Source organism: Solea solea, chromosome 2 (genome assembly GCF_958295425.1).
Source record: "Solea solea chromosome 2, fSolSol10.1, whole genome shotgun sequence".
Classification (NCBI taxonomy): Eukaryota; Metazoa; Chordata; class Actinopteri; order Pleuronectiformes; family Soleidae; genus Solea; species Solea solea.
The window spans coordinates 7,637,113-7,661,388 of NC_081135.1; the positions used below are offsets into that span (position 1 = coordinate 7,637,113).

General features: G+C 42.2%; 1 long non-coding RNA gene across 2 annotated transcripts in view; it reads right to left on the reverse strand.

Moving 5' to 3' along the window:
• Nucleotides 1-17,335: 17,335 nt before the first annotated feature.
• Nucleotides 17,336-24,276, reverse strand: part of LOC131440753 (uncharacterized) — a 158,742-nt gene continuing 151,801 nt past the window's right edge. For both annotated transcript variants that reach the window (XR_009231450.1, XR_009231444.1), the window contains 2 exons: nt 23,225-23,453; nt 17,336-19,209 (listed from right to left, as the gene is read on the reverse strand). This is a non-coding gene — a long non-coding RNA (uncharacterized LOC131440753). The remainder of the gene's footprint in view (nt 19,210-23,224; nt 23,454-24,276) is intronic.

Sequence of the window (24,276 nt, forward strand, 5' to 3'; positions counted from 1 at the left end):
TTAGTTTACTCAAATATCCAGGTCCCACTCTTCCTAAAACCACATGTCAGATCTTCTTAGGTGTGCGACACCAAAATTATCCACTTTCATTTAAGCCCTAGTGTGTTTGGATGATTGCTGGTAATTTGCGGCACGGATCTGTACCGCAGGTGCACCCATGGAAAACTGCCGTGGGAATAAAACACAACACCTTATAATGGTCATCCTGTGTCATGTGTACTTCACGCTTTACAAAATGCGATTTTTCGTCTCCTTATGATTCATTTTATTTCACATTTTTTTGGTAGGGATAAAAAAACAAAAAACAGCAAAAATTGTTTGTTGTTTTTTATTTTATTTTTGTTCATAAAACTGTGACGTATTTTCAAATTTCACAAATTATTTGAAAGATTTTTAGTACTTTTTGCTCACGTGTTTATATAGTTAAATATATATTATTAGACTGTCTAGGGAGTGCTGAAAAAAAAACTATATTGCACATTCGTATAGCCTCTGTATATACTGTACATTTTAACAGAGTGATGGTAAAAATGAGCCTCAATGCTCTGTGTTTTATACAACTTACATTGACCTGTCATAAATGACAATAAATACCAATAACCCCATACATAACAAACATTAATGCCTCCTACATATGCATTTCTGCAGTTTCATTGACAGTTGGTGGCTTTGGAAATGTCACATAAACAATGTAGGTGTGAAATGGTTGGACTTGAAAAAGGTTTCAGTTAAGAAAAGGATTTACGCCTGAAAACTAGTGACTAATAAAACGACAGTTTTGCCAAGAGACAAAGACACAAGACATATGAGAACATTATCAAATCTACGTTTGGGAAACACAGATGAACCTTTTTCAACATGTTCTATTCTTGATAAATTGCAGAAATAATCGACAGATTAACCGATGAAGTTAGTTGCAGCCCTGGTCAGCAGTAGAATTCAGTATAGTAGAGTGTATCGTGTCCAAGCGGCTCACTCAGCTGAACTCTGCTGGAATGTGATGGATGAGCCAGGTTTGGTTTCATGAGCAGGTGTCTGTGTTTTTTTTTATTTTTCTCCCGCGTGTTTCTCACACTGTTTCACCACCTGTTCTTATCTCTGCTCTTTCCCAGGTTTTTTTTTCTTCTTTTTTTTTCTCCTCCATCCTGCAAGGAGCTAAGACGTTTACCTCTCGGAATACGATTGGGTGCGGGGAAATAAATGAAGAGAAAACATTAGACCATTTTCACATTTGGAGAAAGGTGTAAAAAAATGATTCCAGCATCTCCACTAAGGATGCAATCCAGGAAACATTTCTAAATCCAGTTTAGATTTAGAAAGTTTATGCTGTGTTGCATTTAAGGATAATCTGCTGATGATCATAAATGACAGGTGAGAGGTTACTATGGCAAACTAACAGTGGAGCAATAAAATAATCATTTGTTTTGATAATACATAGAGAGATTTTAGTTTGAATATGAGCTATTATTACAATTCCCAAAGAGAGATTTGACATTTCTTCTATTCGTCAATGAGACAGGGTTATTTAAGGCTATGACAGAAGAAGATTGATGGTTGGGAATAAAATTGGGAGACGGAATGAAACAAAAAAAAAGAAGAGATTGTTGGCGTGTCCACCGGCATTCTCCCTCCTTGCTTCGACACACTTTCCCATGTTGTGGCTGCAGCATTGCGCTTGTCAACGTATTCATTCAAGTGACTCGGCCGTCAGGTCCCCGCGAGGGCTGTGCAACGCTGACTTCCTCTCTCCTCCACGTCTCTTCTTTAAAAAGCTGTGGCTCTTGCTTGAATGCTCTCTGTGTCCATGCCCAGTGCCCTAATCCAGGGCCTGCTCTTCCTCTAAGCAGGGAGTTAACTTAATCCCTATCATTTAGGCAGCTGCACTGTCGGGGAACTATGGGAAAAAAAAAAAAGAAAAAAAAGAAAAAGTTAGAACTCTGTGACAGACACTTTCAGCTGTTGTGACGGCACCTCCCTGACTCTGCTCCCTTAACATGCAACTCTCACTCTTGGCCCTGGTAATTTAATGTATCTGTGAATAATGCATGGAGGTCGGCGAGCATGGAAATCATACGGCGGAGGTATGCATGGCTGGGATGATAGCTGTGTGACTCAAGGAGGAGTCTGTGAAACGCATCTGTGTGCCGATGAATGAGCCAACCACTAACCGCGAACGGTCATTCCCTGAGACACACACACACACACAGACCTCAGTGCAGGAGCGTCGACATCTGGCATGACAGGAGAGGCTTAAAAGCAAAAGGTCAAAATTAGTAATACTTGTAAATCTGCTCGTAGCAAGTGGTGATGTGCAATTAAAACGTTTTTCACATTTTAACATTTTCAAAAAACTGTGAAAATATGCAACAATGAGTTTTTTTTGTATGTGCAAATTGAAAATATGCATAAAAATACACTGATGAGACCCAAATAATGTATGGTGTGTTTGTTGCACACAATAAATGGAAAAAATAAATAAATCTCACCACATTTTGAGGATCAGTCTACATGGTCACATTGGGCCTGTCTGGGTCTGCACGGTATCTCGATCACGGCATCAGCGTAGTCGCTTTAAAACAAAAATGATATGGTCTTCGTAGCCTTAGAATAAGCCTTTATGTGTCATTTAAACCAGGGCATTGCTTTACAAAGGCTTCCATGTTGTGCCACCATGTTTCTACGGCAGCCTGAATGGACAAACCATCCAGAGTGTGTTTTATATTTTATATTTTTATATTCTACGCAAACAAATATCAACACTCTGATGCTTGTAAGAATCCTCCATTAAATGTGTCTGTTTCTTACACACTGAACTGTGGGAGAAAGGTGTTTGTGTCCAGCACCCACATAAGCCAAAGGTCTTGAGGGATGCATGTGCATTGTTATGAATAGATTTATTGAAGGTTCAGCTAATAAAAGCACCATACCATGATAGTGAAGGTGAAACACTCCCCATGTTTTCTTATGCTTTAAGTGTTGGAGGATTTAAAAAAAAAAGTGTAATTTTTTTTCCCTCACACAAATGAAACGGCTTCACACCTCTGTTCTTCACTTTGCAAAAAAAAAAAAATACTTCTCATTAAAGCAGCCAGTGGAGGTCAGAGAACACAATTTACCATTTCTGCAAACATCTGAGCTACTTATCCACGAGACTCCATACCTCGCAAAACATTTTCAAAGGGCATCAACAGCAGTGATTGCAACATAGCCGCCTCCCCCTTTATCCTTCGCCCACATCTGGCACTTCCAGTCTGCTGAACTTTTGTAATAGGCCTCGATTAGAGCGCAGGACAGATACGTTAATAAGCCCTGGATTCTTGTCAAGAGAGAGGTCAAATCAGAAGACAAATAAATAGGAAATTGCTCCCTGCGAGCCTTCTCACTGTCACACTTTGCTTGTTACCTTGCACACTAAAAAGGTATTTATCGGACTCCCTCTCCGCTGTTTAAACAGGCGTCAGCTCTGCTCTGCTCGGCGAGGCTTAATTGTGCTTCAGTCCCAGGAGTTCACTTGGTGAAGTGCAGGTGCAGTGTCCAAGAAAAATAATTGAACAAACAATTAGAACGCGCTTTCCCACACTACAGATTGGAGACAGAGCAGCTACAGGCTTTCGTGCTGTTTGGCTTTGCTCTGGCTCAAAATACATCACCATAGGAGTGTTGAAATACCCCAAAGATCTACGGTGGGATTGTGTATATTCTGGCAGAGGGAATCTTGACAGCGCCGTCCCTCCACCCTGGGAAAGAATCTGCACTGTCCCTGTAAACATGCGAGACATTCACATTCACTTCTCCTGGTGTCTGTCCATGCAGAAAAACAAAGGCAGGGTTCTTGTCTGCAGAATCGCTCCACCATCGCTGGCAGGAAACAAACGCTACCTCAGGACATCAACACATCTCAGGCCTCGGTGCCACATCGGTGGAAAAGATCCCGTGACCGAGCAGGCGGAGGAGACCCGGGCGAGCCCTTTGAGGTGCTCGTCACTCCTCGGAGCTCTTTGTTTTCAGCTCGTCCCATTGTCTCCGCAGACACGGAAATGTTTTTGTTCGATGACAAAGCCGCACGTCTTTAACCGTCACTCAATTATTTTTTTTTACAGGGTTGTTTCAGCTGTTGGAAAAGGGTGAGCTTGAAGAAAAAAAACACAAAGTCACTGTGCTCAAAACATTTTTCAATACAGCAACTGCAAAAACAGAGACAGAGAATTCATATTTCGATTTTTCTACATGTTCTTTGTTGCTGTGCCAGATATTTATCAGGTATATGAAGCATAAAATATAGGCAGATGTATAGAAAGAGTCACAATTGACTGGCATGTCTTGACTAAGAGTTGTTACTAGGCAACAGTAGGGGCACTGCTGTGAGGTAATAATCCTACATAATGACTAAATGTTCGTTTCAAATAGGCTGTAATGCAGTGTGTTGATTATGCCAGTGTCAGGCTAGCTGCTTCCCGTCTCAATGCTAAGCTTAAGCGGGTCAAAAATCTGCTGATTGTCTGCTCAATCTTCTAATCTCATACGGGCAGATTTCTTTTTTTGAAGCATACATTCAGTTAAAGACACGTAAAGACCACGACAGCAGTGTTTTATTTCACCAATGTTGCCAGATTAGCATTTTTCGTTGCATGTCCCCAAACCTTCTCAGGGAATCGTGCCGGAATTAAACTCTACACTTTTGCTTCTGCTTTTAATTCAGTTGTAGAAACTAAATCGCAGGCAAGAAAAAAAGTTTAAATTCTGCTTGATACCAGCTCTCTGGAGGCCGTAACTCATGAAACAAACATTTCAGATGGCACAGTTTTTTGTTTTGTCTTTTTTTTTTTTAAATCCACATTTCGAGGGAAGAACACCAGGTTATGTGTTTTGGAAGCGAAACCCTTCAAATGAAATGAAGTCTGCATTTGCTCAATCAATCCGATTTCTACTCCACTGTCCTCCCCGAGGAATTCTTCTTCCATGCAGGAGGACGTCAGTTATGGCTTTTGTTTTGCTTTTTCAGCTCTCCGTCTTCCCTCTCCTCCTCTCTTTCCCTTTCGCCATTCTTCCAGAGATGTGTCGTTGTTGGCAGTGCTTATGTAATAACAGATGGAAGCTAGAAATTAACACGTCTTGCCTCTCTCGTTATTCTCCTCTCTCCATTTATTTTTAATGCTGTGAGCATGTGTGTCTCTCTCAGTCTCTCTCTCTCTCTCTCTCTGTCTTTAGTTTTGTGTGTGTGTGTGTGTGTGTGTGTCTTGTCTACGTGTGTGACCCCGGCAGGCCAGCAGCACCTGTCAGGAGTGTATCCTTCGTGGTTTGCGTGCCTAATTAGCACACAAGGAATTTGGTGGCACGAAGCGTGCAGTATTGGTGGGAAAAAAAGTGTGCGGGGTGCAATTAGGATTTGTTGGCATGTTCAGAACACACAGTGAAGAATCAAACGTGGAGGAGGAAAAGGAAGAGGAGGAGAGGTTGGGGTGCGTTGGTGTGGGAGTGAAGGTTTGCATGTGTGGCCTGATACTACGCCACTATTTTTTTTTGTTTTCTTCACATAAAAAAGAAAAAAGAAAACGAGAAGCATGTGAAAATTAAGAACAAACCAAATTATACCTTCAAAACGTCTCCTGGTATTCACTGAAGAAAAATCACAACTGTGTCTCCTGAGATTTTACAGAAACAACAGAGTGAAATCCAACTAACGCTGCAGATGAAAAACCGAGCTTCACCACAATACAACTATTTTCTGGCACCGAGTTCATTTCAATGAAAATACTGTATAAAATTCAGATGAAGCCCGACGAGAACATTCAGTGTTCATGTATCAAGTGAGTCTGTTCAGACTCTTATTCCGTGCACAAAAACTGGGGGCAAAACTAATGGACACACACGTGGGAAATGACAAAGCGAACGATGGGCAATATTAGGTTTCATGGGTTTAAAGGTAGGGTTGGAGATCCTGGGGAAACGCCTCCGGAGCACAGGACCGTGCAATGAACACAGATTCGCAAGCACTGCGGTAACTTGTGGTACTTTTCGGTGATGCTAAGTTCTTTGGATACTTGTTGAATTGACAAGGTGATGATGAAAAACAACAAATACTCACAAATACCGGTCCAGTAGAAACAGGGCAACCATGTCATCACTGCAGCCCTTTCTGAGATTTTACGGTAAAAACATGCTCCAAAAAATGATTTTCCACCTTACCTTTAATGTCTACAGGTGGAGATATTCTTGTGTCAGCACTTCTTCTTCTATTCCTGTTCAGGTTTGATCCGCCATCACCATCCGGTCCAGTCTCCAGGACCTGGTGCAAGTGACACAATTCAGATCTTCAGATATGACGAATGAAGGTGTGAGCAGGCAAAAACCTCATGGATTCTGATATTGTCAAATCGCTTTTAAGCCTCATTCATACGTGGAAATATGTGCATTTGTGTCTGACATCGAAGACGATCACATATTGCCCTGTCAATGCGATTCGTACGTTCTTACAAACGTGACGTAAAACCCCACAAGAACACTATCCATGATCACGACTCAGGACTTTGCAAATTTCAACGGACCATTTCCGGGTTCAGTGTCCAGGCACACCCTGACGGTTGTCTCACTATCCAGTGTAAATGTACATTTTGGATATTTAATTAGGTCCTCCAAAAAAAAAACAAAATCACACATATAGGCAACAAATTGGAATGGAACATCTAGACCCGTAGTGTAAATGCAGCCTAATTAGCTGGCGGACTAGATAAGAGTTCCATCGTGGTGCACATGAGACTCATCAGGAAGGCGTTGGTGAGACTACGTCGCTGGTGTCTTTGAACATTTCCCACTTTGTGACTGCTTACTGCTAATCATGACTTGTGAGACTCGTTGGCGACTGGATTATCAGACTGAAAATCGCGTAAAGTGAGCAAGTCTTAACTTAGGTCAAGTTAGGGAGAGATTCTCTGTGGGATATTCTTAAATTCTGACGACTTTCAGCCGTTGAATATTTATATTGCTGTAGGCAGTGCGTCATGGGAGCAATGAGAATATACAAACGTGTGCCAAGAGCAAAGTAATTAATGCAGATGACCATATAGTGTATGTATTGATCTAATTATCGTGTATGATTTTCCTCTTGGCCTGGCAGCAAATGTTCTGTGAAAAGGAAACTGGTCCACACAGTCTGACAACCAGTTGGGTTTGAAGAACCTTTCACCTTGCGACCGCACTGTGAAAACTCAGAGCGTAAGATCACAACAACAAACCTGGATGCCTCCTTCCTTATCGCAGCACAAAGGGCCGCTCACGCTCTGAGTTCTTGCCAAACTTAATCAGAAAACATGCAGACTAAAATCCCTCTGCATAAAAGCACTGATCTCCTCATGTGGATCTGGCCCTGCCTTTTAGTTTCAGCGTTTCCTGATACAAAAAGAAAAATGCAAGAAAAACTTTTTTGAAAGTGAATGGGAGAAGAAATAACTGATGAAGAATTTATAGGTGGCATCTTTTAGCTTCAGGCTCCTGCCCGGTTCTATCAATGGCGCTGGGTTTTAAGCAGTAATTTGTGTATAAAGCCTCATCAAAGCATAAACATTTGAGCTCTGAGGGGAAGAGAAGAAAAAAGGAGGAAAGCAACCGCTGCGTGTGACAATGTTTAACTTTGAGTCCACCGCATGATTTATTTATCACTGCGACGGACATTTTCATAGCTAGATTGGGGTGGTGGGACGAAGAAAGGGAATGATGGGAAGTTAACAAGAGTAGAGGGAATGACAAGGAGCAGACGTGACCTCAGTTTGATGAGAGGGAATCAAAAAGATCACAATAGCTCTTGTGCCCACAACAGTGAAAGGGAACAAATGGCTCTTTAATATTTCCAAAGAAAAAACGGTTTTATTCAACGGTGATGAATAAAACAAAAAGGAGCGGCAAGAAAGGGCCGCAGTGTCTTTGTGAGGCAGGGAGGAAATATGCGCCGTGTCAAAAGCCATCGTCTTTTTATCTAATGGGTGCGGCGGCTGTAATGCATCCATGTGGCCCTCACTTTAATAATTGAACAGACATCGGGGCGGCACCTGCTGGGAGCCCAAATCATCGCTGCGGCTTTGAACAAATCGCTGTGACATTACAGCATCAGGCACGGCAACGCAGCACCGAAAAAACACAGACAGAGGGGGCAGAGGGAAAGGGGAGGGCGGGGAGGATGCATTCGAGGCGATGAACGTGGCCCGGGGCTACAGAGTAATGAGCACATCTCCATGGAGGCTTCCACAGATTCACCATTTCAAAATTGTTTCTTGTCTTAATAAATCCTAAATGTGTAATTTACTTGTGGAAGGAGAACAACAAAGCAGCCAACTTGTCTTCTCTCTTTTCCTCGCTACAGACGACAGAGATCACTCCGTCCGACGTGCGCGCCCGACGTTTCCTCAGGTGTACAAGCAGCACCTTCAGATCCCCCACCCCCCCCCGCGCCCCCACTTTGTTCACCCGGTCATTGAAATTCTGGGTCTGCTTTTGCAGGAATTATAAAACCCCTCTGAATCAATTACGGCATCAATCGGGCTGAAATCTGCGTCTGATGAATATGTACAGAAGTACACACGGATCCAGCTAATTAAACAAGGCCGTTAGAAATCACTTCAGACAGGTTGGGGCAAACTCACGTCGAGCATACATTAACCAGCAGGAAGTTCAGGCAAAGACAGCTGATGCGGGGAGTGAATGCTGAACACATGCAGATTCTCTCGACTCAAAACAAGTTTACGACATATGGAAGGAAGTAAGGCCTTATCCACGCGCAAACACAACTTTCCCTATAGGATCTTCCTTCTTTTTCATTCAGACAGCATCTGCATCAATTGATTTAAATACTTAGAATGAGTGTAAATCTGTCAGGGACTCTGAATGACAAAGTGCAACATCAACACGAGCACTTCCTGCACGGTAGAGCCGAGAAAATGGAGCCGCAGAACGATTCCGTCTGACGATGGTGGAGTGGATCGGGAGGTGTGCTGTGAGCCATGTCTCATGTCTTTTTTTTTGGTGTCTTCTTGCCTGTTTTTCTGTATTGGTTTTCATCTTTTTGACATGTCATCTTTTAAATACACGTGCATCATGGCAGATTTTTTAACACAGCAATGTAACCAAAACCTCTTCAATACACCTGTTTATTTCAACCTTCTTTTTTATGCCAACAGCACTAGGGTTGATCATAAATGCCTGTTTTCCCCATTAGGGAATTTGTGGAGTGAATTTTCAGCTCCTGAATAACTAAAATATCAAAGTAATTTATTGGCTAGATCGGGTAAAAGAGTCTTTTTTGGTGACATCACAGGAATAAAAAAAAAAAACAATGCAAACCAGCATTTGAAAAACAAAAATTGGCCTCAAAGTCTGACCCTGCAACCTGCCGAAGAACAACAGCCAAAGTTACAAACCAAGCGTTCGTCCTCGTGTTCTTAAGCTTCAGCTAAATGCCAGGGAATTTCCTCTGAACAAAGTAACCCCGTATAAAAATCATCTCACTTTAATTCTCCCTCATCTCCATTTCGCTCGACGCGGAGTTACCCGAGCGTCTCCACAGCAGAGGAGTAATATGATTTCACTCCTTTATTTCTGTGTTCTGCTCCGCGGCCGGTTGTCCCCGGGCAGTTGCTGTCTCTGCCCATGTCTCCCATCCTGAGATCTGCTGCTCACACAGCTGAGGGAAAGGGAAGGAAAGAGGAGAAGGGGAAAGAAGAGCCCAGCCAAGAGGCCCCAGGGCCACAGCCCTCTCTGGACTCCCAACCCCGGGTCACCGAGCACCTCGGGTCAGCCGGTCCCGCAAAGCATCCTTGAGGAGTAATCGCCCGGCTACCGGATTGAGGGGGAGTGCAGTGGGAGGAGGGGGCTGCCCCCGATGTCTTGTGTAATCAACATTTAGAGAACAGCTGGGAGGAGGAGGAGGAGGAAGAGCAGGAGTGTGTGTTTGTTGTGCACATGTGTTTTCATCGTGTTCACATATATCTGAACTGTCGTGTGTGTGTGTTTTTGTTTCGCGTGTTCAGTGTAAACCGCTACTACAGCGTTAACAAGCCTCGCGAACATCAGTGTGTGTGTGTGTGGTCAGTCTCTGGTCCCTGCTGGCCCTCAGTGTTCAGAGCGGGTTCAGTGTTGAGGTCTTCGCCTGCAAATCCAACTCCTCCCGCAGGGTAAAACTGTCAGAGGAGTTCTTGATTTTTATCCGATGAAACGCGCAAAACTGTCATATTAACAGTTTCAAAGTGTCGTACTAATTCAGCAAGCAGTATCACTCTGTTGCTGCAGCTCTCAATTAAAGTCGGAGAGTTTTTTATGGACATGAAGATGTGAGTGAGCGAGTGAGTAGTTGTGAGTTTGGAAGTATGGATATATAAGTAAGTAAAATACTCCACTATGGTTTTTAACAAAGCAAAAATCTGCATTTCATTCATACATTGCCACTGATGTTACATGTTATACATGTGTACATATATGTATATGTAGCTGGATAATTTGCCTTACACTTCAAGTTTATATCCAGTGTACAGTTTAAGCTTTTATACTTGGGTACAGTTTCCTTTATATTCTAATTTACTTCACGTTTTATTTTATTTTCCTTTATTTCTGTCTTTATTTAAATTAAAATTTAAGCACAGCAACTGATTTCCTGATTGACTGACATTTTGAAACTAATACGAGCAATAGCGCCCTCCATATATATTTGGACACGTAAAGCAATCAGGAAAGGCTGCACTGTGTATTCTATAAAAGACGGAGAAGCATGTTTAAAGACTCCAGGGTCTAGTGTTTTGTTTTTCTTAACTAAATTAATTAATAAACAAAAATCGATTCATCATTGACAATAAATGACCGAAATGCATCTCTATTTGTTAGTTTTCTGAATTACGTCGCAGCTCAGAGGCTACTTCATCTCAGCTCGTTGGTCTCCCTGACTTCTTCTGCTAATTTTGTTTGTGCTTTGGTTGATTTGTGCCCTCTGCTGGTATGAATCTTAATTACACAGCATGGGAGGTTGCAGTGAAATGACGCACACACAAAAGGAAAGGTTGTCGGTTAATGAATTAACAATGGGTTGCATTCTTAACAACAATTTAACGACTAATGGTTGATCATTAACATTCTTATACCCCAGAGCCCAACAAGACAATTGACAACAGAGAGCCAATCCACCATTCAGCATTAACCTGCATTCAAGAAACAACACAAGTCAACTTTCTGTCACTCATACAAGACAAAACGACACTAACAGACCTGATCACACTGACAATAAAGTGTAGTCTATTCCAGATATGTAAAATAGGCTAAAGCCTGACAACAAAGTAGACAGAGCCAGTTCATATTTTGTCATATGAGTTGTTTGTTTTGGATCCATAAACACTGTAATTGCTTTTGTGTACATTTCCAATACATCATAACTCTTTTGTCACACAACATTTGAATGGACCATCTGACTAATTACAGCGGCGCCCGATCAAATCGGGCTCCACAGAACCTGTGAGGGCTCCGAACCTGGCCTTTCAGGTCAGGAAGCGGAGGCAGACTCATTGCGGCCGCTGCCAGAAATCATAATTTCAACAATTTGCTATAATTTCCAGCATCTAAACAGAGGAAAACCAAGTCGGGAAACAAAGCAGAGGCCCCAAAAGCCCCGCCTCCATCCTCCCACAGAAAACACAGGCACAATCACATTCGCGGAGGCCTGTGAGAGCCTCAACATAGAAAGTGGCTAACAGCTAAAAACAGGCTCTGCAGCTGCATGGTGGCTCCAGTGAGAGGCGTGCCTTCAGCACTCGCACCCGCAGTCACAGTTTACTCCCGCTAAATGTATGGAATCAGGCTCGTGCTAAAAACTACAATTACAGGTGATATACAGATTGAAATCATAGGGGCCGCTTTTTTTGTTGAGCAAAATTGTCCTAATGAGCGGTTTGGCGATTCATGGGGTGGAAGGGAGGGAAGGACCGGTGTTGGTGTTGGAGGAGACTGGTAGCGTCTTTTCTCCTCCGCTGTGTGTGTATGTGTGTGTCGGGGAGGTGTTGGAGGGGCATAAACAGCTGCACCTGCTGCTGTGGCGCACACTGCCACAGTTAATGATATCGGATGATATCATTAGGCAAAGTGCTCATAAACAGATGTTGGAGCCACTGCCTCAACAGTGTCAGCTGAGCCGGTTTGCATTTTCTGTGAACGTATTATTTATATAGGGCATTTAAGTTTGTTATGTTAATAACCCCTCTGTTAGCATGCAGGAGGTGACAGAGGAAGAATACAGAGATGAAGCCAGTGTGTGAGAGCGCGTGTTAAACTGCACCTCAGAGGCTCGGTGAACCCTCTGAGGCTGATCAGAGGTGTGAGGAGCTGACAGGAGATCAGTTTAGATGAGCGTTCTAGTTCCCCAAGTAAACTGAGGGGCCTCAGTTTACAGATACTTTCTATGGAATACATAGAAAGTATGTATTCCATATATATACACATACCATTTCTAAATGATGCCATTAGGTCATTATTTAAAAGGGATAAAAGAATGAATCGAAAAAATAGTAGAAAGCTTGATCTCTGCTTGAAGTATTTTGTTTCAGATTATTACTCTTAGATATATTAGGGTTTTTCTTAGCAATGTAATACTTGAATATAATCTCCAACAAATCCTCAGTGATTGACTGTGATGATCAGAAAAGTTGCAAAGCACGGAGTCATGTGATGACCTTACCGAGGCGGCGGCGGAGCAGTCAGACCTCAGAGTTTCAGAGGAACAGGCAGGTTGGATTATTCCATCACAGTGAAGGAGCAGCCTTTTCACACAGTGGTGAATCTAATCACTCCCTGTAACAAAAAAATGTCAGATCAGTGTGTAAATATTCAGTTTCTGCTTCATATTAGGTTCATTTCTTTAGCATAAACACTGCCTCTAAGTTAAAGTGAACCTGGAGAAAATTAAATCTCTAACCTCACCTTTAAACCCAGAAATTTCAGCACATTTATCTGTCGGATTAAAATCTTTAATCCCAGCAGGGCTCTTGCAACATTGAAGGAAATTTAATCTGTAGCCCTGACATTTGCTGTATAGTCTCAAGCCTCATCTTTAAATATAAACAATTTCCAATCATCATTACCTCTGTTTGTGGGCAGAATAATGAACAAAATAAAGCATTAATTAGGGTGAAATTCATCTGTGGTGATGGGGCCACAAATTCAGATTTCGGATTTCTTGACACTGGAATCCTACTTTCTCCAATTACCAATTAATACAAATTAAGTCTATAAACTGCAATTTATACTCCCAAAAACTTCTATCAACTATCAAATGTCTGAGGAGAACTGTTTTTTTTTGTTGGTTTTTATAACCTTGACTGTGGGTGTTTGTGTCATCACCAGCAGGAGTTCACTGAATGTGGCCATGTCACTTCCTCAGTCTTCTTCTCCTGATTGTCTTGGAAAAAAAGAAATCATATGTGATGATGTGCTCTACTGCCACCTACTGCTTTGGAGTATGAACCACAGAATGCTGAAATACCTAAGTAAGACTTTTAGTTTGGAGGATTACAGGAACCGGTGAATGAACTAAGCTATTTTAATACAAGTTAATATTCTGAGTATTTTATTTTACAAATAGTAGGAGAAAGAAGGAGGAAAAACTCGAGTTGGCTCAGCCCAGGAGAGGAGGAGGAGAGCATCAAGCCTTACTATTAAACAGCACTCATACACGTGTTAACAGATTTATGTAAAAGGTTAACGTCCTTGTGTTATTCTGCTCAGGCGCTGCCATTTTACACCCCGCCACCTCCGCCTCCTTCTCCCCTCTTCCCTGGCAGGGGAAAAAAAAGAGGGAAGAACAGGCCCCCATTTCCCTGCCACCATTATGCTCATTTGTCCTGTCAAGAGAATGACAGGCCGCTTGACTCTTCCCCAGATACGACCATTAGGTAACGCTCTGTCATCTGACAGCGAGGCATTCTGCCGCTCCCTAAAAACCCCCTAATTATTTCCTTCGCCAGAGACAGGCGGCGGCGGGTAGGTAATTTTTAACCTTTCACGTGCACCTGGGGAACCCTCCTCCGGGGAGCCAAGGTGCCTGTGTGGCATTCAGTCATCAAAACATGACCTTTTATGGCCGTTCGGAGAGCAGTTGGCACCGGGTGCCATGCGCCGGCTAATGCTAATGTTGATGACTAATTTATGCATCGGGCGACTGCATCTGCAGCAAGTTTAGCGCGGCAACACTGTGTGACAGAGCAGTGAGACAGGAGAGGAAGGGGAGAGGAGGAAGGCGTTGGTAGGGGGGGGGGCTTCAGCGCGGAGCAAGCGGAGGTGAAAGGAATTTTGGGGGAAGGGGTGGGGCGTTCGAGACACCCGGTAGCTTGGCACGACAGGGAATTGAGGGGGCTAATTATGTTGCAGGGAATACATTCGGCGTGACCAGCGAGCCTTTTTAGAATTTGTCGAGTGCAATCTGACTAACGTGGCTGACCTTTACTTTTTGGTTTTTTTTGCCCAAATTGCAGGAGACCAGAGAGCATGCAAGATGTGTGCATACTCTATGACCTAATTGGCTTTTTTTTTCTTGTGAATGCTGCTCAGAATCCAACTCCGCAAAAGTGTGGATGTCAAAAAAAAAAGAAGAAAACAAAAACAAATTGCTTCATCACATCACATTTTAAAGCTTACTGTAGATACGGCGGCATTTTCCCAGCGTGTTCACGTGCCCAGACATTACGACTCTCTGTGGGCGAAGGTGTTTGCAACCAGCTCGCCGTGTTATACGAGGATTAAAAGCACCGTCTTTGAGGGATGTTCAAAGTGTTTAATACATTTAAACACAGGTAAAGACTGCACTTCATGGACTCACTGGTGACCTTTGATCCTTGGTATCGTCGCTTAGAATAATTTCATTAAATTTAACTTTATGAGTTTCCCATGGATAAACAAACAGCATAAAACATGCGACAAAAGGTCACCATACACTCTTTAGGTCATCTTAAAAGCGAGTCTTGATTTCTCCAGTTTCAACAATTGCAGGGTTTCTCTCGTTCAGAGTTTAAAAGTACAATTAAAAGACTGAAGCAAAGTTTGAAAGTAAAATAGAGCCAGCAGCAATTTTCAAAAACTTTTCAGGACTCAGAAAATGCTGGGGGGGGAAGTGACGGCAGCCGTATCTGAATTTATGCTTTTAAAATCTTTTGTGCAGATTTAAAGGCAGCAAAAGTTTTTCAAGGTAAAGTTGAAAGTAACTTAATTGGTTTTATTGAACTTATTATTCGCTGTATATTGTAAATGCATTCCTACAAACAGTGCATCTTCTGGATTTACCTACTTTTTTGCTACATTGGTACAAAGACAAACGTCCTCTAAACAACTGTTTGTGCACAAGAATGTAAGAGAGAGACCTGGCTTCAAAATCAAAGCTCATACACTGGGAAAAAAACAACAACAAACTGACCAACCTATTCATTAACTGGACCTTCTTTTGAATCTCATGACGTGATTTTGTCATTACACTGGAAGAGGAACCGTCTGAGCCTTCGTCAGGTGTCACTGATGCAGAAGAGAGAAGATCAGACACACACTTTATTACAACTTCCTATTGTGTTCCTTTTTTTTTTACAACACAGCGCCTTATTCCTTCCACAGACAATAATGCATATGAATAATTCCGACTTCAAGCAAATATTTGTCCGGAAATTATTCAGTTGTGTGTTTTTCCAAACCTTATTATCTTCGGACTAACATTAAACATGTCTTCCTGTTTAACCCTATTGGACCACAGTGAAGAAAATGGATGGGAGAGAAGGAACAAATGCCTCCCCGCGCTGTCAGCTCAGAGCAATGGTGGAGGGGGATGACAGCGACATTTATGTTAGCACATAAAATGAAAAAAAAAAAAAAGAGGCTCTGCCTCAGGCTTTACAGTGCACTGACAAAAATGCTGTATGTTTATAATCTTCCCCAACTTCCTGCAAGTCCATAAATTGTTATTATCACGCAGCGTTGGCGAGCGCAGACAAATGGAGGTGTTTTGGAGTGAAGATGATATGAACGTCAAAAAACAAGGAGGGATGAGAATCCAGCTAATCGGATTACAAGTAAGCGATGGTGCTATTCTGCTTGAAAAACATAATTTGTATGAATAAGGCAACGTGTGCATTCGCAAAAATGTCAGGCCTTCCTCCGCCCTCTGCGTCCGCGTCCATGTGCTCATTGTCAGTCGGAGACGCTGATGTCTTTGTTTGGCCATATCAAGAAATGACACCTTTTAAATCTCACTGTAAAGTGTGATATATATATATATATATATATATATATATATATATATATATATGTTTATTTTATTTACCTCCTCCGCTTCCCCTCTCTGCGTCTGTGTTTTCGAAGTTCGGGAGAAAGGTCGCCCCAAAGTGTTTCCCTTGGAGCAACAGAGCGCAATAAAACACAAGTAAACACAAAGCAAGACTGATTCAAGCTTCTATATGTTCACGCAGCCATTAGTGATTTATACTCCGCTTCTAATCCCCTGCTCAGGCCGCCGCCGCCATTAAGCTTTGAAATTACATGTTCTATCACGCGCAGCCGCTCTCACCTGAGTATTGGATTACTGAAATAAAATATGAATAATTAATACTGAGAAATAGGTTCCTGGCAACAGGAATGGCTGCAATTTAATAATGAGCATTATGTTTCTTGTGTTTTTTCCCCTCCTTTTCTTTTTCTCCTCCTCCTCCTCCGGTGTCGTTTAATCTTCTCGGGTATCTCTACCAGGGGAGTTAGTGCATCCTCTCCTTCTTCTTCTTCGTTGCTGTTTCTTCCTTCTTCCTCAGCTGGGTTTGCTTCCCTGACCACTATGGGAGAGAGACCCGACCTCTGCCTGTGTTCTTCTCCCTCCCTCCTTTCTACTCTTCCTTCCCCCCCCCCATGTTGTTTTTGCTCCTTAAAAAGCTGCTGTTAAATAAATTATAAAAAATACCCATCCAGGGGCGATCAGACGGCCATGAACCCTTGTCATCTGTCTTCCGGTGCTGCCAGGCAAATAGGAGCAAGTGATGAGGGGAGAAGAAGAGATGAGGACAGCCAGGACTCCTTCTTCTTCATCTTCTTTTCCCATCTCTGGCTTGGTATTCTGTCAAAGGTGAGAAAAAGAGGAAAAGGACAGGCTCGTTTGTACCCTGCCAGACAACCGAAGGCGATTCGCCATTTTCCTCCATTAGATTCCCCACATGCATGTTTATTTAATGTGGGGGAGAGAATATATAAGGAGGAGGGGAAGGGAAGGAAGGGAAGGGAAGGAGACAGACAGATAGAGAGGAAAAAAAAAAACTTTGCTACATATGGAGTGCTTCTTACAACTAATCAGCAGACTGTTGGTGATTGGGGCCGCAGGCGCCAGGTTGGCTCGAGCCAGAGTTAGCACAGTGCCCAGGTCTTTGCTGCAGGCTGCACAGGTTGGCCTCAACTCTGCTGGGGAGCAGATGGCGAGCCAAAGCTTGTAGTCACACTTACCTTCCCCACTAAATCCCTAATCCCTCCGTGGACGCTCCTCCAAGGCAGGTTTTTGGAGGCAGAAATAGGGGTTACAATCTGGACCGGCGCGGCGCCTGCCAAAACACTCTCAACACAGAAATGCAAATTAACTTATTTGTGTTGTCCAGCCGCCAAGGCAGCACCGCTTCTTTTGCAAGTAATTAAGATACCTTGAAAAATATTTGTAAAAGATCAATAATTTCAAACAGACAAATAACAATTCAGACAAAGAGAGGGCAGAAGAAGAAGAAGAAGAAGAAGAAGGAGAAGTGAGAGGTGTGGTCACGGCGTTGCACGTCGTGTTCTCCATCTGCACACAACCCTATTTTACCTACAGATCCCTCTGGTGCTGGCGCTGTTTAACCTGTGAGGCATTTGCTTACTCAGCCATTACAGCCATAGAATCCGCCCGGATGTTAAATATAAAGCGTTTGTGGTGAATGTCCCTTTACAGCCAGCTGCTTTAGAACAATTAAAAGACAGAAAAAGAAGGAAGAAAGAAAGAAAGAGGAATAGAAAACAAGCGCCCCCTGAATCAGGAACTGTTAGAGGAGGCGTAGGAGCCTTGGTGACACCTTTCAGCTGTGCTTGTTGGCTGGCACTTAAGCCACACATACACACACACACACACACACACTGTTATTAGCCTGGTGTCAGCAGCACTAAATGGGCTGCAGATGTTAATGCTCTGTTTTAGATACAGTGGCAGGAAAAAAAGAGGCAGAGATGAACCCATTCAGACGCAGAATAACTAAATACAGAGGGAGAGACGCGTTCATTTGTGAGGTATACACAGAGCAGACAATAATTCAGAGGTAATGCATTATAAACAGTGCTGTTCCAACACTGTGGGTATGTTTAACATCACGGAGGCTTTACTTGTTTTACTCTTGTGTCGTCTCACTGTTATGATTCCGTCTTTTTTTTTTTTTTGTAGCTGAAGACAGTTTTCGCCGTCGCTTAAAACTAATTTATCCCTTTTACGAATACGCAATTCAATTCTACGTACATCAAATGTAATATCCAAATGCCATCGCCTTTCCTTTCCTTCCTCCGTATGAATTTAAGTGGGATTTTATTTACAGTGTGTTTATATTAAACTGTGCCAAGCATCCATTTTCTGTTTACACACTCTGATTACTATATGTCTTTGTATATTTTGCTTACAAACAATCAGAAGTATATTGAATATACAGATTCATTCTTCAAAACAAACGTGCCGAAAAGGGAAAAGTTGCTACACAAACTGGTGCAACGTATACGTTCGCGAAACATTAAACAAAACACAGCTGACGTGTACAGTGAGGATAATCATGATATGAAACTGTGCTGCTGTCATGTGCCTCTCCAGCAGACATCAGTGTCCTACTGTAAGTCCATGAGGGTCTGAAAAGCCTCTGGGAGCAGCCAGGCGGATCAAACAACCTCCCCAGTATCTGACCAGATGTCCTTACTGGGCCGGGTTCAGATGGTCCCAGCGAGCACTGAGGGAAAGGTCAGAGTCACACAGTGGGTTAAACTGGACCCATCACGAAACTGGCTCGGGCTGCAGGTCTGCGCGGCACAGCCTCGCTCGTCGGCGGGGATTATTTCAATTAAGGCTCATGCTGGCTGAACGTGGGATTACAACGGGGTTTAGAGTAGCAGGACACATCTGAACGCAGCACATGGTCAGCCAGTCCAGTCAGCCCCCCGGGGATGATATGGCTGAAATATGACAGACAGGGAGTTGTAATTAGTTCTGACATAAGCACAAGAACAAGCCATTTTTCTATAATCACAAATATATTTGGCAAAGAAAAAGACCTACAAAGGTTTGTTTTGTGTCCCAAATTCAGTAATTATGATAATTACAGTCAACTGGACACTGTTGACACTTTTGGTATGAATGTATTGTATATTAATTGTATATTCCATTTATTTTGTTTGGAAAATTGTCAGCTCTGGCTGGACAATATAGTTCTATTCTATTATAATCCCAAAATATTTTGTTTCACTGAAAAGAACACTGTAAAAAAATTAGAGTTTTTTTATATTGTGTTTCCCATTTATTTATGTATTATTCTATTTACTACTTACATTTTTACAGCCTAGTGTTTTTGATTGATAAGTAAGTAAAAATAATTTAAAGCTGTAGTTAAAGCTGATAAAGTTGTGTTTATTGTCTTTTCTGTCACTTTAACCTTTATTTCTGTGATATTATTTTTTACACCAAATAACATTTTCAAACCAAGGTCTGCCTCTAAATATTTTTAACTTTAACACCTAAGCCTCAAATTTTGTTTTTGCTTATTTTAACAATAACAGGGCCAGAAAATATCCTGTGAGTAAGTGCTTTTACCCATTTTTCCAGAAGGAATTTCAATATCTTGCATTTATTGATATATACTGCATGTTAAAATAGTGTATTAACAATTTAAAATGAAGAAAAAACGTAATAACCGTAATAACCACATGTTGGCTTCTCAGCTTTAAAAAACGTTTTTCATTTTTCCGATAGCACAAACCGTCAAGTAATTACGGTAATGCAAAGTGTGCATGTAAGCTGAATTTACTTATTCATGCCTCTCTAGCATGTGGCACCAACGACAACCATCTACAGTAATGACTTTAATTTAACTGACCAGATCCCTGCCTTTATTATTGCCGCACTAAAGTGATGTCAATCACATGACCACACTTTTTTAGGCTCTAACAGATAAGGAATTGAACAGGACCGTCAAATGATTCCCCTGACCAGGATATAAAAGTATGGAAAACCCCTACAGGAATCAATCAAGTCTCATATAACTCTCATCAGAGCGTTAGCTTGTCAGTAATCGTGTATTACACCGTAAAATCTCGAAAATGATAAAGAAAGGGGATCCTCCCAGAGGGATAATTATCTCCTCATCTCTGCCTCGCATGCTGCTCTGTTATTGGCAGAGATAAAAGAGGAAGGTAAACGCTTCACTGAGAGAAGAACCTGTTTCTGCTCAGTCAAGGATGTTTAGCAGCAGCTGCAGGTTCACGGAAGGTAAAGCCACCAAACGAGAGACGATTAGCCTCTGCTCCCCTGCGCTGTATGCACGGCGTCGTTTGGCTGTGAATAGCATTAGCCGCCTTTAGCATTCACGGCGGCGACTGTTGGAACTGTCTGGCATTTCACCTGTGGACGGCCAGGACTGATTGAGATGCGTCAGAGCAAGCGCTCACCTAATTGGCCCCAGAGTCGGCCCCCTAATTCCTGATTCTCAGTGAGGTCCACATTTCAAAGCAGTGTCCGGATCAATTAATGGACCAGTAATGTGTCTCATTTTCATACAAGGCGAGTGTCTTAGGTTGGGAAAATCAGATCGTGGCCACATTTTTACTGTGGAGGGGAGTACAATGTGATGCTCAATATGGTGAATTTATTTAAAAATTTGATATTATTCCTTTTCACCTTTTGACGCAACAATTCATGTTTGAGATCTGTTTTTTATTCTACATTTGCAGGATTTGGAGCTGAAGTAAAATCGGATACGATGCGCCAGGAATACCCATGAGGTTTCTGCTTAATAGTTCCTAAAAGACGTTTGTTGTTGTTGCTTACATGGATTTTTATTTTGTACCTTGACTCAACATGACTCTAAAAGTATATCATTGTATAACCTAATACTTGACCATTTTCTATTACCAAGAACCCGGAATTGATCAATTCAAATGATACTGAACTCTGTGTGAGAATTAAGGCTGTATATCACTTTAGAGTGCAGCTGGACAATATTTTGTTTCATTACTGTGGACTTGGCCACTAATGTGACTCAATCACGATTGCACAGTCCTGCTGCAGGGAACACGGATTATAGCAGAAAAAAATAAAATAATGTAGTAATCCTCCACTGAAAATAGTCCCAGAAAATTGCTCAATTTAATGTGTGTGTAATGTTCTGTGACAGGGCCCGGCCTGCACTTGTGGCAAAGTTATTATGAGAGATGATTTGGCCGATTTAAGCGATTTCTTGACAGTTCGAAAAATATCATTTACCTGAAACATCCAACATCAGTCCAAGTGAAATCAGCATATATTCAAATAAGCATGAACGTAACTGATAATGTACATTAAAGGTCCGGTATGAAACATTTAGGAGAGTTTATTGGCAGAAACTGAATATACTACCTGTACGTATGTTTGTATAATTGCTTTAAAATGAAAATCAATTGTTTTTTGTTAGATTTGAATTTTACGAGGCTGCCAAGAGCTTGAAGCATAAGCTTAGTCCACAAAAAAAGAGTCCCAGCGTCACTAAACCTTACACCGGACCTTGAACAAAATGCATGATTTTCATAATTTATTGGAGGTTATACGTCTGCTTTTTTTTCTCTGCTCCCCCCTTTTAGGCAGCCAGAAATGTTTGACAGCTGATGTGTGACAAAATCAGAAGTACAACAGAGTCTGCGCTCTGTTACGCGGCGGCTCGTGCACCCTTGACAGCCGCAACCGCGCAGCACTTTAAGGTAGAGCAAGGTACAACCCTGCTGTTTTCTCAACAGCAGCCGGTTTGAAATATGAATGAGCAGCCAGTCTATACATCATGTTAGCTGACATGTTGTATTAAAATTTATGAATGACTTCATCAAAAAGCACTTTCTGCCAGACAGATTTGCCCTGACATCACACTTACAAGGCTGGTTGAAGCCTCAGATAAATGTGAGCGCGCGTGCGTGTGCGTGTGTGTGTGTGTGTGTGTCAATGTCTAAGTGTGAAATTATCTGTGTTGAGCTGGTCCTGTGTGTATTTGTAGTATGTGTGTGTGTGTTTGTGCTCCAATTCAAGGAATCTGTATTCCAAAAATAAAAATAATGAATTGCAATGCCCCGCTAAAGGCAGAATGTGAATAATTATTGTAAAGCAGGTACAAAAAGATTTATGTTCAGAAATCAGGGCATCCAGAACATCTGAATACTTTTTAATTTGCAACGGTAAATGCTATCGTAAAAATTTCAGTGGTTTCTGAAAGCTAAAAGTTGCACATCAAAGCCAACATGTGGTTATTACGGTAATTTCACTCGCTTTGTTGCAGGAAGCTGGCGAATCAGCGTCTTTGTCTTTGTCACCAGAGAGGAGCGAGTTGGAAAAACTGCCTGTACATACAGTAATTTCCTTTTTTTGGCCTGTTATTGGACATTGAGACAAAATTATGTTTTATACGGTTTAAATTTTAAGTTTAACATGCAAAATCTGGTGTCTATGTACAACTACAGTGTTTTTTCTTAAATAAAAATGTGGTTTTCTTCATTTTAAATTGTTAATACACTATTTTAACATGCAGTAAACAGTAAATAAGTTATTCTGGAAAAATGAGCAAAAGCACTTACTCACAGAAGATTCTCTGACCCTTTTATGGTTAAATAAAGCAAAAAAAGTCAAATTTTGAGGCTTAGGTTTTAAAGGGTTAAATGTCTTCAATATACATATAATATTTTTTTTCTTTTTGTTGCAAAACATACCACTTTGCCCTTAAGGTGTCAGTGGATCAAAGCAGAGGTTGCCAATGTCTATAGATCTATATAATTTCAATGATTAGTGATTTGCAAGAGGGAAAATGTATACGACTGATAAATGCAAACATAAATCAACAGGAAATCAATCACAGGCAACTAATTATTGATGGAAAACTAATAATAAGAGCGTGTGTTTGTGTGTGAGTGTGTGCACCGCCATCAAATCCTCCACAGTCTCCGGGTTATGAAATAATACCTGTCATCTGTCGACTGCTGAACCCTGAAAAGGGGGCAGGTTTTCCAGGTCAGTCTGCCATCTGTCAGCGCAGACCTCTCCTGTTCCTGCACATTAACACCTGATTGGCTGGAACTGGCCCTGGGTGGGCGTGGCCAGCAGCGGCCCTACGCTGGGACCCAACGGAGCGGGTCGCACGCGGATATACAGTACTGACAAGAGAGGAGAAGACGCAACACGCACAGGGGCCCTGTGGACACAAATACACACAAAGCGTCAAAAATACAAGACAGACAAAGACATTTTAGTCAGAAATACCATAGTTAAATATTTGGACGCGCACAGAATGAATGTCCTTCCTCTCAGACGACCACATCATACATGATCTAACGAATTCAATTGGTTAGGAAATGTTTTTGTTCATGATTCATGATTCTCTGCTCAGGTTAAGTGAAGTTAACTGTACCGATTATTGATAAAAGTGGAGCGCCACACATTTGCTGCCTTTCTCCCTCCCTCCCCACTTCCCTCCCTCGCTAGTTCAGCTGTCTGGTCAATGGGACCGGGGCAAGAAGCCAAGCATGTGCAGCCAAGCCTCCCTTCCCTCCTATCCCTCTCCTCCCCTCACCCCTCCTCCACCCTACCCTCCCATCCAGACGGCCTCCTGTTCAGCTGTGCCGTGCGCCGCAGGTTCCAGCCAGGTCAGATGTTCAACACGAGCGACAACATGTTTCCCTCCTCACCGCTGTTTACCGTGTCTGGCTGTTGCGGCGTCAGGCCCAGCGGTGAACACGCGGGTCCAATTCTGATTCTGCTCAGGTGGGGAGTGGATTCATCTCACTGCAGAGTTTGGCTTTTGGCAAAGACGGCGAAGCCTCCAAAATGGCATTTATGACAAAAGAATCTTGACTAAAACCCAGACTAATGAAGTCCTGCTAATCAAACATTCATTCATTCATTCATCCATCCAGGTTTTTTTTAGAGTTCCAGTGTAGCTGCAGTCAAACATAACACTGTCACTGTAAATCAGCAGGTACTGAGATAAATGTTGATTTTCATCATTTGTTAAAACC